The 18,022-nt window shown below is 40.7% G+C and overlaps 2 long non-coding RNA genes across 11 annotated transcripts in view; one reads left to right on the top strand and one right to left on the bottom strand.

Annotated features, from left to right (window-relative positions):
• Positions 1-670: 670 nt before the first annotated feature.
• Positions 671-3,705, bottom strand: LOC140532691 (uncharacterized). The gene is made up of 3 exons (XR_011976628.1): positions 3,270-3,705; positions 1,277-1,381; positions 671-1,136 (listed from the first exon to the last, which is right to left on the bottom strand). It is a non-coding gene; the product is annotated as an uncharacterized lncRNA (long non-coding RNA).
• LOC140532690 (uncharacterized) overlaps positions 3,655-18,022 on the top strand; it is a 39,013-nt gene continuing 24,645 nt past the window's right edge. For 3 of the 10 annotated variants that reach the window (XR_011976623.1, XR_011976622.1, XR_011976621.1), the window contains exon 1: positions 3,657-3,702. This is a non-coding gene — a long non-coding RNA (uncharacterized lncRNA). Of the gene's footprint in view, positions 3,703-5,885; positions 6,160-7,096; positions 7,279-18,022 lie in introns of those variants that run through there. The other 7 variants (XR_011976626.1, XR_011976624.1, XR_011976617.1 and 4 more) reach the window with 5 other exon arrangements.

Below are 18,022 nucleotides of genomic sequence, written 5' to 3'. Positions count from 1 at the left end.
AAGTGCTTAATAAATGTTTAGTGATTGATTATGGGTAGAACTAGGATTCATTGATAGAAATTATTGGGAAGCAAATTTCTGCTACTCCTAAACTCCCCATGAAATAAGGAAAACTCCCAATAATTAGTGCTGTTCAGAAAAGGAATGAGTTTTCTCAGAAGGTAGACTCTCTTGCTCAAAGAACACCATGTCTCTCTCCCTCTTGCTTCTTGGATAAAATAGAAATACTTCTATTTAACTATTAAGGGCCTTCATAATTGGACTTCTAGCCTATTTTCCCAGGCTTGTTGCACATTATTTTACTTTATGTACTTAACATTCCAGCCAAATGGATCTATACTTTCTATGCCTGGGATGAAATCTTCTATTTCCCATCTCAGTATCTTTACACGGCCGCTATTTTGTCATCTCTCCCTTGTAGGACTTTGAGCTTCACTCAAAACTCAGGTCAAGCATCATTTGCTGCAAGATTCCTATCCTGATCCATTCCGTTGGTAGTGCTCTCCTCCCAGAAATCACTTGATCACTTACCTGGGCCAATGTTCTTTTTGGGGGAAAAACCCAGCAGCAAATTTGTGGGAAGGAGTCATACTCTGGTTTGTAAGAAATCTAGTTGTTGGTTCCTGTTGGGTAGCTCCCGTACTTAGCACAGACACAATAAACAGTTGAATTGATTTTTTAAAATTCAGTTTTATTTTATTTTCAGCTCTGATTTCCCCCCTCACCTCCCTTTCTTCCCTCATTGAGAAATCAAGGAAAACAAAACCAAGTTGCAAACACTTATGGTCAAATAAAACAAATTTCTGCATCAGTCATGTTAAAAGAAGAACTAAGCCTCTTACTCCACACTGAGTTCATCACCTCTCTTCCTGGAGGTGAGATGCATATTTTACCATGAAGTCCTCTAGAACTGTGGTTGGTCACGGTATCAATGAAAACGTCTAAGTCCTGGAGTTGTTTGACTTTGCAACATTGTTTGTTATTGTATACATTGTTCTCCTCACTTCACTTCTCATCAGTTCATAGGAGTCTTCCCTGATTTCTCTGACACCATATTTCATTTATTTATTTATATTTTGTTTATTTATGAGAGGGTTTTTGTAGGTATCATTCAACCCAAGTAATAGATGTTGTTCCTGTGAAGAGGTAGAGACACATAGTGGAGAATACATTAGACTTGGTGTTGGGAAGACATGAGTTCAAGTACCATTTCTGACTTTTATTAGGTCATCCTTTAACAAGGCATTTCACTTCAGGCAAAAGTCTCTGCACTTACCTATTAAGTTAGGGATGACTGATTTACTCCATGCTCAAGAAATCCTGGGTTCTGTATCCTACTTCTCTGACTTATGTTTATCATAGCAAAGTGCATTTGTTGGGCCTGAATAATTGAGGTAAAATGCAAAATTAAATAATGTGTATAAGAATATGTGGGAAAGCTATAGGCTATAGCCTTTTCCATTTTGTGTTTATGCATTTGGAATCTTTCAGAAACTGACATTTCATCATATCCAAGGCCTGGCTGATCTCTGTGTTGTTCTAATTTTCATATGTCTGTAGCCAAAGCAGACCTGCTTCTAAGTTTCCTAATGGAAGCCTAGGGTACACTTCTTTTATGTCTTCACTGTGCCTTGGCACAGGGATGGATGTCATTTATATCTCAGTAAATAAATATTTCTTGAATTAAAGCAGTGAACTTCTGAAAGATGTGGACACTGACTTATCTACAAAGATTTAGACCTATAAGGGAACTGTTATTATTATTCAGTTGTGTCCAACTCTTTGTGACCCCACTTGGAGTTTTCTTGACAAAGATAATGGAGTGGTTTGCCATTTCCTTCTCCAGCTTATTTTACAGATGAAGAAACTGAGGCAAACGGGGTTAAGTGACTTGTCTGAGGCCAGATTTGAACTCAGGAAGAGGAATCTTCCTGACTCTAGCACTGAGCCACTTAACTGTCCAGCAGGAACCTTAGAGATTGACTAATCCAGTCCCTTCGTTTTATGAATATCCTGTTGAGTTCAGATAAGAAAACTCAGGCTTAGAAGGTGACTTGCTTGATGTTATACAACTAAGAAGTCACGGATCTGGAGTCCCAAGCCAAGCCCTCTGACTCCAGACTCCTTGAGTCTGGAGGGACATGGCATGGTGTGGAAAAAACACGTGCTAGGGACCAGAGGATGTAGGTTCCGATGATTAGCTATGTGCCTTTGGGCAAAGCACCTCCACTCTCTGAGCTTCACTGGCCTCATCTGTAAAGTGAGGACACTGGAATGGCAGATTTCTAAGATCTGTTTCAACTCTAGGAGTTTAACAAATATGAAATCCTCTGGTGTTCACAGCTCTTCATACCCTGCACACCACCTTTCCACTTCATACTCCCCACCGTCATATACCTTGTAATCCAATGACCCCAGCTTCCATGCTATTCCTTGTACAAGACACTTCATTTCTCAGCTCTGGGCTTTTTCACTGGTAGCACCCCCCATGCCTGGAATGCTCCCCCTTCTCATCTCTAACTCTAAGTTTCTTTGGCTTCTTTCAAGTCCCAGATAAGGTTATACCTTCTTTGAAAAGCCCTTCCCAATCCTGCTTAAATAACATTACCAGTTTATTCTGTATTCCTCTATTTTTTACATGGTTGTTTGAATGTCCTCTATTCCCTTAGTCTGTGAGAACAGACTATTACATTTCATTGTATTTCAAGAGTTTAGTATAGTGCCTGGTAGATAGTAGGTGCTTACTAAACGTTTATTGGCTGACTGCAGGGGTTTTATACCTGCATACATGATAAAATTACAGGATGCAGCTGAGTTGAAAGGGAGGACAGAACATGGACTTCCAGTGAGAAAACTAAAAATGCCAACAAATATTTTATTAAGCACGTACCACATTCCTGCTCCTTAGCTACTCAGTCCCCTAGCATTCTCAATTGTGTGGGATTGTAGATTTAGAACTTGAAGGAAATGGTGGAGGCCACTGAGTCCAACCATTCCATTTTATAGAAGGAGGAGATCAAGGGAATGGAGTGATCTGCAGGGGTGGTTGTGGTTATACAGCTTCTCAGTGTCTTCGCTGGCATCTGAAGAGTCCTTCCTGACTCAGGGCAACCTGCTACCATCTGCAGTGAAATAGGTGCTAAGCAGTTTTGGTAGGGAGGAGTTTCTTCATCTAAACTCCCTCAATACCAATGAAATAAGAAATTAGGTCTTTCCCAAATTGCATGAGACAAGACATATGTAAAGATGAAAAATGATGCGGTCCTTACCTTAGAGGAGTCTATAACCTCCAGGTGGGGAGCAGAGAAGGGTAGGATAGGCACACAGGTAAGTTAAACAGAAAGGTGCTGAGGACAAAGGGGAGACCCACAGTGCTGTAGGACAGTTAGAGGCAGAGAATCCCAGTGCCCCAGCCGAGGATTTCCATCATCTGAGTTGGAATCCACAGCTACCCAACTCTGCCCTTTTTTTTTCTACCTACTGAAACCCACGTAAATCTAAACACTTCTCTGTGCTGAAGCTTTGGGAACTCAGGCGAAACTCTTAAAACAAAAAATCTGGGGAATTGCTGGGGGTGGGGAAGGGTGGCCCAGCTGGAGACAATTGGGAATTGATGAGCAGCCGGAGATAAAAACCCGTCGGGAGAGGGGCATCCTGGGACTTGTTTATTCTGACAGCTTGAGAGAGGTTGATGCGGAAAAGGTTGTGTTACCAAGTGGGGAGGTTTTTTTCTTTTCAGTGGTAGAAAGGAAACATAAAAGACAATGGGAATACCCAGGGCAAAGATGTCCAGGGTCAGGGGTTGAGCTGAAGAACCCCCAAAAACCTTTAGGGAAACACAAAGCAAGGCTTAGTTTCGGGGTCAGTCTCTCATCGCTCAGCTTTCCTTCTTAGCTTTCTTTCTATAGTCTACCTGCTCAAATTGGGGAGGGCTTCTTTGGAGCTGGAACAGGAGCCAGAGCCCGGTCACTAAATTCACCGGAGAAGACCCTAGGGTTGGGAGCCCAAGGCTCGGTCGCCTGTCTGGAGGGGAGGCTGGATTCGAGCCCGGTTCCAGACGCCTTCTCTTTCTTCCTTTGGGAGGGGCTGCCTCTCTCGGGCCGCCCCGATTCTCTGGTTCCCCTGCCTTCTCTAGGGTTGGCAGGGAGGTAGGCAGGATCTCTGCTCCGGGAGAGCCGGGGGCTGGAGGGGGTTGCGAGGGGGAAGGGGGGGAGTTCTCCTTTCCAGCTCCTCTGACCCCAACGACTGATTAATTACTGATTTAGAGACCGAAAAAGCAAGCCCAAACCTCTATACTCATGGCAGATGAAAGAATTGCTCTATTGACTTCTGTCTTTGGGGGTGTCTTGTAGTTTTATTTGAAACAGGAGAGGCACGCGCCCTCCCACCGTGAGAGGACTCCAGGCTCATCCCATCCTGGACCTCCTAGTCTGCTAGGGGGACGTAGTTCTCCAAGACCGCGTGCTCCTCCTTCACTAGCCTGCATCGGCGGGTGCCCCCCAGGGCAGCGCTTCACACGCACCTTCTTTCTAGCCCAGGCGGTTCTTGCACGGGGGCTTCATCCCTGTACCTGCAGCTGCGGCCTCATTGCACACGCGCGCAGGTCCCGCCCGGCCGCGGCTGCCCTGAGATGCACAGTAGATCCCATTCTGGCCCCTTTTTCTTTACGTCTGCAATCCTTCCCCCTCCCGGCTACCTGCTACTCCTCGATCTCACCCAGTATTTTTTCAGTCTTTCTGTATAAACGCGCTCTTTATATGCCCATCAAATTGCGTAGGTTTGTTTAGGAATCTCGCTCAATTAATCGGGGTTATAATAGAACCCTCCGTAGTCTGACTGAAGGAAGGTGGAATTCTTTCCTGGCAGCCCCGCCCTTGTTATACCCCTTGCATTTCAGGATTCCGAGCACCCAAACCACAAAAATTCCCTTCTAGCTTTCCTCCGTTCCCCGAACGAGGAGGGCTTGAGGCCGATACTACCTTGCTGTGGCGTCCGGCCTCAGCCGCCCAGACTTGCGCCCTCGTGATCTGACCTTGAACCAACTTCTCTAGCTCCCTAGGCAGAAGAGCCTTTGGCAACAGTACTTCCACCCCAGTCCTCACGTTGTTGAGCTCACTGAACAAAGAAATCAACCCATCGTAGCTTCTAACCCTTCCAGTCTGAATCACCGTGCTTAAGTGGTTAAGTAGTAATGGCCTCTCCCCGCCCCCCCATGATTTGGTTACTATAGATTCTCTTTTGGTTTGTCCTTGGTCTGTGTCCTGTGCAGTGGAGGCTGACCCCCAAACAACATATTGGGGGAAGTTACATAAATACCTTTTTCTACAGGCGCTATTGCCACCTATGCCAAATACAGGAAAAAGCTAAGGAAACAATACACAATCTCAAAGATTGAACCACACTACGAAGTCCTTTAGAGCTCTTAAAATGAGGCGTTTCCCAAGTGCAATGGGTTGCCCCTGAAGATTGGGGGGAAGGGAGCGTTCTCAATGGATGCCTTTTGAGGGAAGACAGAATGACCTTGAGTTTAGGATCTTATAAAGGGAATAATTCTTCTGTTGCGGGGGAGATCTCTAGCCTAGAGACTTATTCTAGTTGCCACTTTGACTAGCTCTGAAGTGACTTCAGCTCCTTACCTGCCTTAGGCTAGTTAAGGGTTATGTTCTGATAAGCAGCAGCTGTAAACATAGGTGCTGATTTTTGAAGTCACTTTCACCTGATACCTGAGGATCTTCTAAGTTCTCTCTGCCTTGGGAAAGACTTTGGTGTAGCACCAGGTGCAAGGCTCAAGATACACGGGGATACCAGTGTTTGCAGGCTTCTTAAAGGTCTTGTAACTGAAGATCAGGTATTTCTCATTTGCTTGAGAAAAGGCTAACGTCGTTTTTGTAGCAAACGGTTGGGGAAATTTCCCTCGCCCTCCCCACCCCTCCTGCCCAGTGTCACCTTGCCTTCTGGAACATCTATCCTACTCTGGGATTCTTCCCAAGGTGACTTATCCATGATTTGTTGTATAGATGTTGACTAGCTTCCCTACGATAACATTTAATATCATTTTTGGATTTTAATAAGGATCAGAGAACGAATTAGAAGAGCCTGGATCTTAACAGTCTTTGTTCTCCGAAGTGAATTCAGAAGAATATCCCTTATGTCAACAAGGTCAGAAGGGGTTGACTTTAGCATACTTTGAGACCCTTTATCTGAGACTATCTCAAATTATGAGACTTTTTCTGTATCTTAATATTTTGTTGGACATATACTATGTCATGGCAAGTTAATGGTAAAGAAAACACAGATGTCCTGGGTTGTAACTTCAATGGAAACTTTGTCAACTCTTATTGTATTTACAACCTATTCAATTAAAAAAATCCTTTCTCATGGAATAAACACATAGACACCATAAATCTGAGGGACACAGACATTCCTTGGTTTGTTCTAAAACAGATTTAAGCCTGGTCGTTCTTCTATCAGGCAGTCAGAGGCTTCATTCTGGCTCTGGCTCTGCTAGCTTTAAGAGAAGAAACAATATGCATTCAACCTGTTTGCCTCTTTTAACCAAACTTTCAAGTCAATAATTACGGTGCCGTGACTGATTGGAACTGATGGATAGATTAAGAACAGCTCTCTACCTTGCCAATGCCAGAAGACTTGGGTGCCTCAGTATTCATTTTTCCTGAAGTCTAAAACCTCGATGGGGTTTCCTCCTATTCCCAGCTTCCAAGGGACTCCCATTAGTTTGGTTTGAAGTCTGAAATTTCCCTTTAAAGCTAGCTCAGGGAGCAGGGATTGAGTCTGCCATCAAATAATTCTGTACAGATCAATCTCAGAAAAAATTAACACAAGTATTGCTAGGACTAAAGATTAAAGACTAAAGACTAAATTGTGTTGCCATGATAGGGGCTCTTTTGGAGTGGTCAAAGTTACTTTATCTTAAAACCATACTAAGTTTAAAGTCCAACAAAACATCTAGCCAGGAGTGGAACATTTCATCTTGGGCTTGCTGAAATGACTGAGGGAGAAAAAGGCTAGCAAAGCTGCTTCAGCACCACTCCCACTCACTTCACCCCCACTCTCCCTTCTTTCCCAACAACCCCAGCCCTTCTTTCTTCTCCAAACTGTGCTTTTCTTCTATGCTATTCTTCGATTCCTCCCTCTCCCCCTTTCCTTGAGGATTTCCTGCAGATTATGGTTGAGTTGGCCTTCCAGCTTGCCAAAACACAGGCTGAGGAGGATCTTAAAACAAAAAGGGAACTTTGAACAGCTCCTACCCCTAAAGTGGTAAGTAAGGGACCGCAAACCTGGTTATTTGTCACTATTGTAAGAAACCAGGGCATTGGAAATCTGAACGTAGGGGACCCATCTCAAGGTTTATGGAAAGTCAAACTTTGGAGGTACCAAGCCGCTGCCCCCCCCCCCCCCCCAACCATACTGATGCCCAAAGCAAAAGTTTGCGGGATCCACCCTTATTGTCAGATCTTGAATCCTTGCAGCCTCTCTCCTAGAAATAATAATAGCCAGTTCATGATGGGGATTTCTAACAAGCTTCTAATTCCCCCCCCCCCCCTTTGTTAATTGTGAGTTCTTCTCTGTATTTGTTCTGTTGTTAATTGTCAATTTGTCAGTGTGTATCTCTATCATGTGTACTTGTGAATGGGTCTTATCTTATAAAAATTTTAAAATGCAGTTAGCCAGAGACTTCTAAGGGCTTGCAGCTAGGGAAACAAACAAAACTTTAAGACTTTTCCTTGTTCGGGTCTGTCCAACCTGTAATTACAATGGAAAGTTAGATCATCTTTGCTAAAATTTTAGCAGATTTTGTAGGTTGAGATTAATCATTAAAAAGTTTGGATTACTGATACTTGGAGAATTACTGAGAAGCTCCTAAGATTGTGGGGGTAGCTCCAGGAATTCCCCTATCTAAAATACCCTCTCCCAATTTTGATCACTTAGCATTCCTCACTTCCCTCCCAGAGTTAAAGAGAATATCTCAGAATGGGAATTTTTAACAGCCACAAGGGTTCATGTTAACCCCTTTTATCCCAGATCTAATTAGAGAAGAGAATGCAAGAGAAGCATAGAGGCAGCAATTGAAGACTAGCAGTGAGTCTAACCAGTCCTGTGTCCTTTGGCACCTTTGAAGCCCACCCTTCTAGGTAAAGCTTGGAAATGTCACCTAGGGTCCTATATGTTCTGCCCATCCTGTTCCCAGCAGCTGCAAACAGCCCCAGGCAATTCTGCAGCTATGGGGGGAAAGGATAGGTGGATAGATCCAGGCCTATGTTGAACATTCCCTTTAGCTCTACCTACAAAGAACTATCATCATTGGGATATCAATCTTTCTGCTCCTGGTGAAATTCACACTTCTGTTCCAATTGCAAAAATGTGTTTGTACTTCTGACCCATTTCCTGATTGGTAAAAGTAAAAATATTTTAATGGTTATGGGATCAATGATATGATTGTAAAAGGCTTAACATAATGACTGCCATATGTTATGTAAAATACTGTTTCTCTAAATGTAATTGTTAACTTTGAAGTGGTTTTTTAATTACCAAAAGTAATAAGATCAATAATTTCTGAAAAGGAAAACAATGCCATCTGAAATTATTGTTGTGTTAAACTGTTTCCAAGGTTGTATTCCTAAAATTCTTAGACTGTAAAATCTATGGAGGCCATTGAATAGAAATATCAAATTTTGGTTTGGATCTTGTTGAAAACAAATTGGATTTTTAAAAGGGTGTAATTATAATTAATATTTATTATGATAACAGATTTTTCCAGTTGAAATCTTGGCTATTATGAAAATATATGGTGATTTAAAGTTATAGTTTACACACATTATGCATAGTGATTTAGAAATGCATTGACCTAAAGTTTTTATAAAACTCTGTGCAAAAGTTTGTTGTAGGATTCCTATAGAGCAAAGAGAGAATCCTGAAAGAAAAAATAAGTGATTTTTTTCCCCAAGTCTGTTACATCTAAAATATTTATGTTGATTTGAAGGTTTTATAGACTATCTATATTAAATACCAGAATGTACTTAATTTCTAGTGATAAAATTAAGGAAAAATTGGTTATTATGATGCTAAACTAATTGGATATGTCATTCTTGACTTGTAAAAACTAAATTTCCTTTCCATTTACAAACACCTTTTGACTAAAGAACTTTGTGATATTTGGGAATTCTGTAATAGAATTTAGTGTTGTTATATAGTACTTCATGAATTTGTTTGCACCAACTTAGTTCTGATGAATTTCAATTTTAAAGGCTTTTAGAAGACGTGTTTTTTTAAAAACATGTTTGGTTTTTGTTTTATTCTGTTTTTTAAAGATCTGCTAAATTTTCAATTTATTGCCAAATTAATGTGATGAGCTATAAAGGAGAAGAGATCTTGCTGTTTTGATCTGAATTTGTAGTCACTCCATGACCTAAGCAAAAGTTAAAATTTGTGTTTGAAATCATATGTAAAAGACTTAAATCCCTGAAGTATGTCATTCTTCCAGAGCTGAGTATTAGGGGAAGAATAATGAAGTTGTGAAACAGACATAAATGCATCAGCCTGTAAGGTTCTCCATTAACCTCTTTGCTTTGTTTAAAATGGAAATGGGATTCCAGTACAGTTATTAGTGAGATAATTTGAGCTATCTTGTCTCTTATGGTTAGAATGGTAAAAGAAAGCGGGGAATAATCTTGATAATGGAGTTTGAGAGATTTGGAAAGATAAAGGTTTGATTGAAAATGTAGAAGGCAAAGAAGGTTTGGGAATTAATTGGGGTTATCCAAAGCTCTCTTGTCCCTAGATGATTGTTCTGGATGCTTTGGTTCAGTTTCAGATGGCTTTAAGTATGTTTAGAGAGTGAGAGGAGGGAAGTATCTTTAAAGCAGACAGGAAAAATTATGTAACTTGATCTGATAACAGCTCAATCAAATTTGAGATGGTCCTGTCTGAAGGGATATCAGCCAATATTTGCTACTTGGGACTTTATGGGACTGCAATTTGCCTATTGTTTTGAGCTCTGATTACAGGAATAGTTGTTTGAGTTATCATAAAGCCAATTAGCATGTGCTGCAGGCTGAGAAGTTTTAATGGCGGTTTGCCTGGAAAGGTTTTGGAGACAACCTTGGATGTTACCTGGGTAGGATTTCCTAACTATTTCCAAAATGTGTCATTTCCTTTTTGAAAAAGGAAATTCCTCATCCAATTACTAAGTCCTTCTTTCGACATCTAGTAGTTACAAAATTGGCTATCAGATGACTCATTCCTGGAATCAAACAGATAAGTACAGTCTAAGTATTAAATAGATAGAAATTAAAACATCTTTGAGTTACTGTAACGAGATGTAAGAATGAATAGCTTACAACTTTAACCTATATTCATGGCCAAATATTATAATACAGAAGAACATCCTCCTCCAAAGGAGGAAATGATTAGACAAAGTGTTAAGACAAACCTGTAAGGTGATAGATGTCTAAATAGGATAGCAAAACTTTGGGGGAAAAGCAACAAGATGAGACTGATTCCTAAGAATTATATACAGATGTATATGATTGGCTTATAAACATTTATGTTTTGGTAATATCTCAAATTTTGATTTTTGCACAAATATTGTATAGGAAAAATAGTGAAAGATGAAATTTTCTCCTTTACTAAAGTACCTGATAATCTTGAAGGCAGATGAACTAATATTTTGGCTTGAACCCTCACACTTTAAAAGATTTGCATAGGATTTAGGTAAAGACAGAAACAGCAAATAATATAAACTGAAATTCTCTGAAGCTTCAAAAAAGGAGAACCAATTATAAGAGATTTCTAACTTATTGTCAGAATTGTCTGGGAACTTTTAGATCTGAACCAGAGAAGGAAGTAGAACTCCCTTTTTGAACCGTCCCAAGAATAAAACCTATTGTCCAAAAAAAAAAAAAAAAAAAGGATATTTTAGCATTGGATAACCACATGAGACATCTGGGATTCAAAATACCGCTTAAATGGACATTGGGGATAACGAGGAACTTCGTTAGTTAACATTGGAAATAATGATTACATTTACTTGTATGGTTCACGTTTAAGTTTTGTTTATCTTGGTGACATGTGAATCTCCCTTCTCAAAACTAGTCTATTGTGAGCCATCTAAGTTTTAATCTTCACCTGATTGACTTAACATAAAAATGCAGTTTTGTGAACTGAGAAACTTTGTGTGGTTTGAACCTAGCCCTGTGTGGCTAGGAAACTGAACTATTTCTATGTGCCTTTAGCTATGTTAGCATACTTTCCTCAATTATAAATTATGTTTTCTGGGAGCCCTGATTATATGGATTCTTGGCTCCCTCTATCATCATCCATTGCCCTTGCCTCTCCTGAGTGAGCTTCTGAGTCCGTAGGAGACTTTGCTCTCCAATTTCAAAGGGGCCTGAAAAAGATGACATTGGACCTAGATAGCTCTCCCAAGAGGTGTCCTGATTGGACCTGCATGAAGAACGTTTCCCTCCCTGAACTCTTGCATACCCAGGACTGGTTCTTTTAGAGGTTTTTCCATACCTTTCTTGGTCTACAGGTGAAGGTTTCAACTTACCTTTGACCAAAAGGAGGAAATGATAACACCTACTATCATTTTTGAACTTTGATTAATTCAGGCTCTGGCCCTTATTAATCAGAAGAAAGAGGTTGGATCTAACAGGTTTTTTTTCTTTTCTTTTCTTTTCTTTTCTTTTTTTTTTTTTTTCTGAAGTAAACTCAGAATATCTCATGTCAACAAGGCCAGACAGGGCTAACATAGCATACTTTAAGACCCTTAATTCCAAGACACTATCTTGAATTATGGGACTTTTTCCATATTTTAACATTTTGTGGACATATGTTATAGCATGTTAATGGCAAAGAAAACATATCCTGGGTTGTGATTTTCAATGCAAACTTTGTCAGCTCTTATGTTTACAACTTATTTAAGAAGATTCCTTTCTTATGGAATAGTTAAACACAGACCATAAGTCTGAGGGACACAGACATCCTTGAATTGTCCTAAGACAGATTTAAGCCTGTTCATTCTTTTGTCAGGCAGTCAGGTTTCATTCTGGCTCCATGGCCATGTAACTGCTAGTTTTAAGGGAATAAACAATATACATTCAGCCTGCTTGCCTCTTTTTTTTTTTTTTTTTTTTTTAACCAGACTTTCAGGTCAACACCTGCAAAAACTGGTAGCCTTGGCCTAAAGCCTCCTATGTCAGTAAATTTTTATTGAGCACCTAAGGTCTAGCAACTGTACTAAACTTGGTAATGGGCACAGGCTTCTGTAGGTAAATCAGGAAGAAGGGGAGCCTAATACTAGCTCAAATGTAGAAGGGGGGGGGAGTCTTGGGAACCTGGGATGAGACAAGAAAAAGGGCAATTTACCTGAAGTGGGATAAATCTGAGACTTTTGGATACTGAGGGACTTAGACAAAGTACAGGGCATTAGTCCCAAGCAACCAAATAGTTTGGTTACCAGAACTGGATTTGGCAGTAAGGTAGACTTGATGTGGGCAGCTTTGTTCTTTTTGAGTCTTTTATCCTTTCTTAGTAGTAGAGATGACCTTCCTTTCCTCTCCTCCATCTCCCCAAGTTTTGATAACTGCCTCCAATCATCTTCCAGTGTTCTGCAGCTGCTGCAAAATATGATGGCATGATCTCTAGATTTGAAGTCAGAGGGACCTGGCTTTGAGTTTGAGATCCAGTTATTTCTTCTTCTGTATATTAGGGCAACATCTATTCCACCTGACTTCATAAACATTTTATGTGCCACAGCAATACAAGTGAGCCCTTTACTGCTACCTTAGACAGAAAGTTATTCCATGCCAAACTTGAACCTTCTTGTCCCCATTCCTAATCTGTCCACTCTAACAGACAATTTAACATATCCATATTCAGATTTTTTTTAAGCCCCCAAATTCTCTGCTGCCTAGTAATTATTTCTTCTGGATCCTTAGGGTTGGAAAATGTAAAATGTCTATGTAGCAAAAATACTGCCTCTTAACCAGGCAAAAAAAGCATACCCAACAAACCAATGTTTCAGATGATTATGTGAAGTTTCATAAAATTACAGTATTGAAATATATTTTAAACTTGGTCAGCACTTTTTTCCCCTTTTCTCCTTCCCCCCCTCCCCCCCCCCAGAAAAGAACTCTGAAGAACTGGGAGAGAAGGGGGCAGGAGGAGAGTGGGGAATGTGTCCTGGCAGAAACTTTGAGTAACTTTTTTTTTTTTTTCCTCTTTCATGGAAGGGTAAGGGAGAAAGGGGCGGGGGAGATGCCATTAGAAGGAGAGAGTTGGAGAATTAAACTGTCCTCATCTTGCCCTCTCTGCTTAGGGGCTAAAATTTGTGGGTAAGTCCCCTGAAGGAGTCATCTTTTGGTGAAGGCTCCGTTAGCAGTGAATAGTCAGGCATGCCGCTCTCAAACGGGCAACCCTCCCTTTTAGCCAAAGAACCAGGGGACTGACTCTAATGCACCACTGTGAAATACCCAAGTGTAGAGTAAGACTTTATATAAAAAAAAAAAAAAGCCTTCAGATACTCTCAGCATTCCTCAGTGACTGTTAACTGCCACATTCGCTCACAGAATTCTTTTCACCTATAATGGAGGATGACAGTCTTTTATCTCTAACTGCCATGTGGGAAAGACCTGTTTCTTCATCATAATGAATCATGCTCAATCTAAATATCAACATGAACTTTATAACTATTGCCATTCTTTCATCAGAGAAGGTGACTGGGGTACCCAGCGACCCAGATGATGGATATATACAAGCTGACAGGCCCACATGGACTCCTTTAATCTTTATTGATCTTTATTTCCCTTCAGCTGTGGTCTTTGAAGAATTCTTTATTGAAAGGAATTACCCCTCGGAAGGTGCTTGGCTTTTTGCTGTGCTTTCTCTGGTGTCACTCCTCTACTTTTGAAATACAGATTGGAGGGCACAGGCTGATCCTGGTGCTATAATTCTGGAGGCTTCAGGTCATCCCTGATCTTATTGATCTCCTGAGTGTTTCTTTGTTGCATGTGACCTGTATTCCTACTTGTCCCTCGAAGCTGCTGGCTTGAGGCAGTTTAGTTATTCCAAGTCTCTTCTCTAAATCACAAGTGTCTTTGATCTTCAGGAGAGTGTTTACTTGGGGCTATTTTTCGACAAAGCACACTAGGCCAATCACTAGTTTAGTCCTAGTGTCCCCATCATGCCTAAGAGTTGAGATTCTTCCAGGAAGAACCATCTTTTTTTTTTTTTTTTTTCCCCCTCCCCCTGGCAATTTACACAGTGCCTTACCCTCCCCCTCCCTCCCCCCTGTTCAGTCTTAGACTTTCAAGCTAAGTGCCTTGTTAGTACTCACCACTCATCATATAGACTGAAACTAAGAAAACCGTGGTTATCTTCCTCTTATATTTTTGCCTTTGGAAAAGGACCAGAAATCCCTGGAAAGGTTGAATCCCTTCTGAAACGCTGGCCCTTTCATTTTGGAATCTTCAGGTTCCCCCCCCCCCCAAGATCTCATATCAGCATCTTGCTCATGGATGATGTCTGATCTTACCTTTGCATAATTTTTTTCTGACCATATGATCCTTTATTTGGTAACGAAAGGGGTTCAGGCAGGACCAAAGTTTCCCTCCTATTCCTGCTTCTTTCCCCTCTCCCCTATCTCTTTCCTTATTGATCCATCTCTTAGTTATGGCAGGAGTAATCTTTATTTTCCCTTCATACCAACATCTCTTTCATTGTTGTAGAGAATCTCTCCACTATGGGTATCTCCTTACTGCTTAAATTAAATTGGGCCCCATTCTTAGGTGGTGTAATGTCCATTCATCCATCAGGAAGACTGGTCCTACCTGGGCCTCTTGCCATGTACCATACTGCTATGGTCATTGGCTTGTGACTTGTTTTGGTATTCCTTCTGACTCGGATATAAACTCCCCTTTCTGGTCTACCACTCCACATATATACACCTGGTATATTTATGATCTCCTACTTCCTCCACTCCCCTTAAAGTCACTTGAGAGCAGGGGTTGTTTTGCTCTCATGTCTGTGTTCCTTCCACCTGGCACATAGTAAGCACTTCAACGTTTTTGTTTCATTTTAGGTATCATAGAAGTCAATGCTAGGTTCAATCTTTCTCAATTTCACAGTTAGACAATAATAGATATATTCCAAGGATCCCAGAAGTGGGATTGAACACGTTAGCCCTCCATCCTCTCTGGGGGGAGGGCCAAATGCTATTACTATATTTTGAATCTTATGTTCTGTGCATAGGACATACTTTTTTGTATTTAAGTTTTGATATTTATAATGTTTCTTTTCTCTTGTGTATTTAAAGTTTTAGTATTTAAGTCTAAAATAAAAAAGGAAAATGGTAGGAGGTGTGAGCCCATAGGCTTGACCACATTTAGGAGGTTATAAAATTAAGCTAGCTCATTCATTTTTTTTTTTTTTTAAATGACTGTTTCCTCCTTGAGGAGCAACCTGGCATAGTGGATAGAGAGTTATCTTTGGAGTCAGAAGTTGGGTCTCTGATACATACTGGCTGGGTGATCAGTGCAAGTCATTAAACTCAGTGCCCCCAGGCAACTCTCTAAAAAACAAAACAAAACAAAAACAACAAAAAAACCCCACCAAAAACAAAAAAAAACCTATATAGGGAACTCCCTTTTTCAGGGTTTGGGGAGCAGAGAGAGGAAAAAGGGTAGGTTTTTTTTTTTTTTTTTTTTGAGTGGCCGCAGGCAAAGGTTTGGCCCAACGTACGAGAGATGCTTCTCCAAAGTCTGTGCTGGGCTTGTAACAGCACCCCTCCTGTCCATCAGCTAGAATGTATCATAAGCACTGAAGGCCTTTGGAAGTGTATATCCAATGCAGTCCGCCTCTTAGAAGGCGATGCTGTTAGCTATCGAAGTGCTAACACTACTTGGTCAAACGGTAAATTGTAACCTATGTGTGGTCATGTATGTTGTCATAACCTCTACCATTATAAGTAAAGAGATTTTGCAACTGGGTGTGATTTGCCACCATGTGTTTTGAAGGCTGTACCTTGGAAAGAGCTGCCTGCTATGTTAAATAATCTTCAAATACTTGGAGGTCAATATCTTCTCTCTTTTTATATCAGTGCCTTAAGATTGGCTTTGGGCAATGAGAGAGAGTGCATTTAGGGTTAGGGTTAGGGTTTTGAATTAGGATTCAAAGCCTCAGGAAAATTACCAGCTTGTGCAACCTTTGGTCAAATCAGTTAACCTGTGTTTGCCTGAGTTTTCCCCCTTTGTAAAATGGGGATGATAATAATAGCACCTCTTTCCCAGGATTTTTAAGTATTGGATGAGTTATTTTGTAAAGCATGTTGCAAACTTTGAAGGTACTACGTAAATGCTAGCTATATAATTAACCCCAAACTATAGTATTACATAAAATCTAGGATTTCATAGATTCAAAACTCAAACAATAGTGGGGGGGGGGGGGGGGTGAAATGCGGAATGCTTTATACCCTGATAATCTCCAAAGGTTTACTAATGCCTTGAGAGGCAAGACATCTGTAGAATTCATCTTTAAACTTGTGATTTCATTGGTAGTCTTTCAATAGATCCTAGCGCCTCTGTGATTCTTGTACATTTTCTCCCTCAAGACCTACCACAGTGCCTTAGTCTTCTTAATATTTGGGAATTACCCCTGTAGGTAGTACAAGGGGATAGCACCTAGGGTTTGTAGTCAGGAAGACTCAAAGTCAAATCTGACCTTAAGACACTTACTGTCATGTGGCCTCTGTCCATTTCCCCATCTGTAAAATGGGGATAATTTTAGTACCTACCTCCTAGGGTTGTTTAAGGATAGAATGAGGATAATTGTAAAGTGTTCTGCAAAAACTATAAAGCACTTACATAAATGCTAGCTATTATTAGCATTTGGCCTTGCTACATTATATGATCTGCTCTCCCTGTTCTCGATGTTTATGTTCTAATAACTCAAACTAGCATCTGATTGCATCATGTCATCTACCTTGTTTTCCCCATTTGATGCATGAGCATCACTTCTCCCAAAATATAGTGCTGATCAAATTCTAGCCATGTAATGTTGCCAGGAGAGTGATATTAGACATGGATTTGGGGAGGTAGTGAACCTACTGGGATCAGGAAAACTGCTTTTCAGATGAAAACTATTTCTTTTCTTCCACCTCAACTTTGGGCCCAAGTTCATTGTTCACATGCAGCACTTGCTTTGAAATATGTTGGACTAGTTTGACATAGCTTTGTTAAACAGGTAATCTGCACTGTGTATGTCTTCTGTCCATTTCATTTTCCTGGGGTGGTTAATTAAACAGACATTTCTCATTGTCATGGCACCTAACTGAGAAAGCTCTACAGCCTTCCAGAACTTGAGGCAATTTTAGCAAAATATCCTACGAATGACATTTGGAGAACCAATGGGGGATAGTCTCAAAATCCTATCAACTTCTTGAGGATCAGAAATTTAATTGATGTGTAGAGAGTCTCCTTAATATCTCATGACCTCTCACTTGGTAGATTGTCAGATCTTTCTCAGATTACTGTTCCCTCTCACCATGCTCCCATCTACTCCCTTTGCTCAGTTTCGTTTCTCCTTTTTCCATATATTGTACATCAATGGTCTTATAGCACTTTGCAGGCCACCATTCATCTCTTCGATGACCTCCCCTCTAATTTCTCTAATCTCTCCTACATAGTTTCCCCAAATATTCTTAAGTCTTCAGTCTGACCATTTCTCTCTTGCTTAGGAGCCTGAGTTGCCTCTCATCAGGCTACAATACAAACTTCAACTAGTTGAAAGCCTGCCACAGTTGGCTTACAGTCCTTTACAGGACAATGACATGTTTAATAACTGCCATGTACTCTGTTAAATCGGTGTGGTTATTGTGCCCATACAATGTTCTATTTCCTATTTATGGGTAGATTATCCCACCTCTGGAATGCTCTCTTCTGGTGTTTTCTTTTTTCCTCCTCCAGTCCCTTCAAGGCTCAACTCAGGTGCCACCTCTCACACTAGG

Source organism: Notamacropus eugenii, chromosome 3, assembly GCF_028372415.1.
Source record: "Notamacropus eugenii isolate mMacEug1 chromosome 3, mMacEug1.pri_v2, whole genome shotgun sequence".
NCBI classification, from domain to species: domain Eukaryota; kingdom Metazoa; phylum Chordata; class Mammalia; order Diprotodontia; family Macropodidae; genus Notamacropus; species Notamacropus eugenii.
The sequence above is the reverse complement of the archived record's forward strand: the minus strand, read 5'-3'. Positions and strand labels throughout refer to the sequence as shown.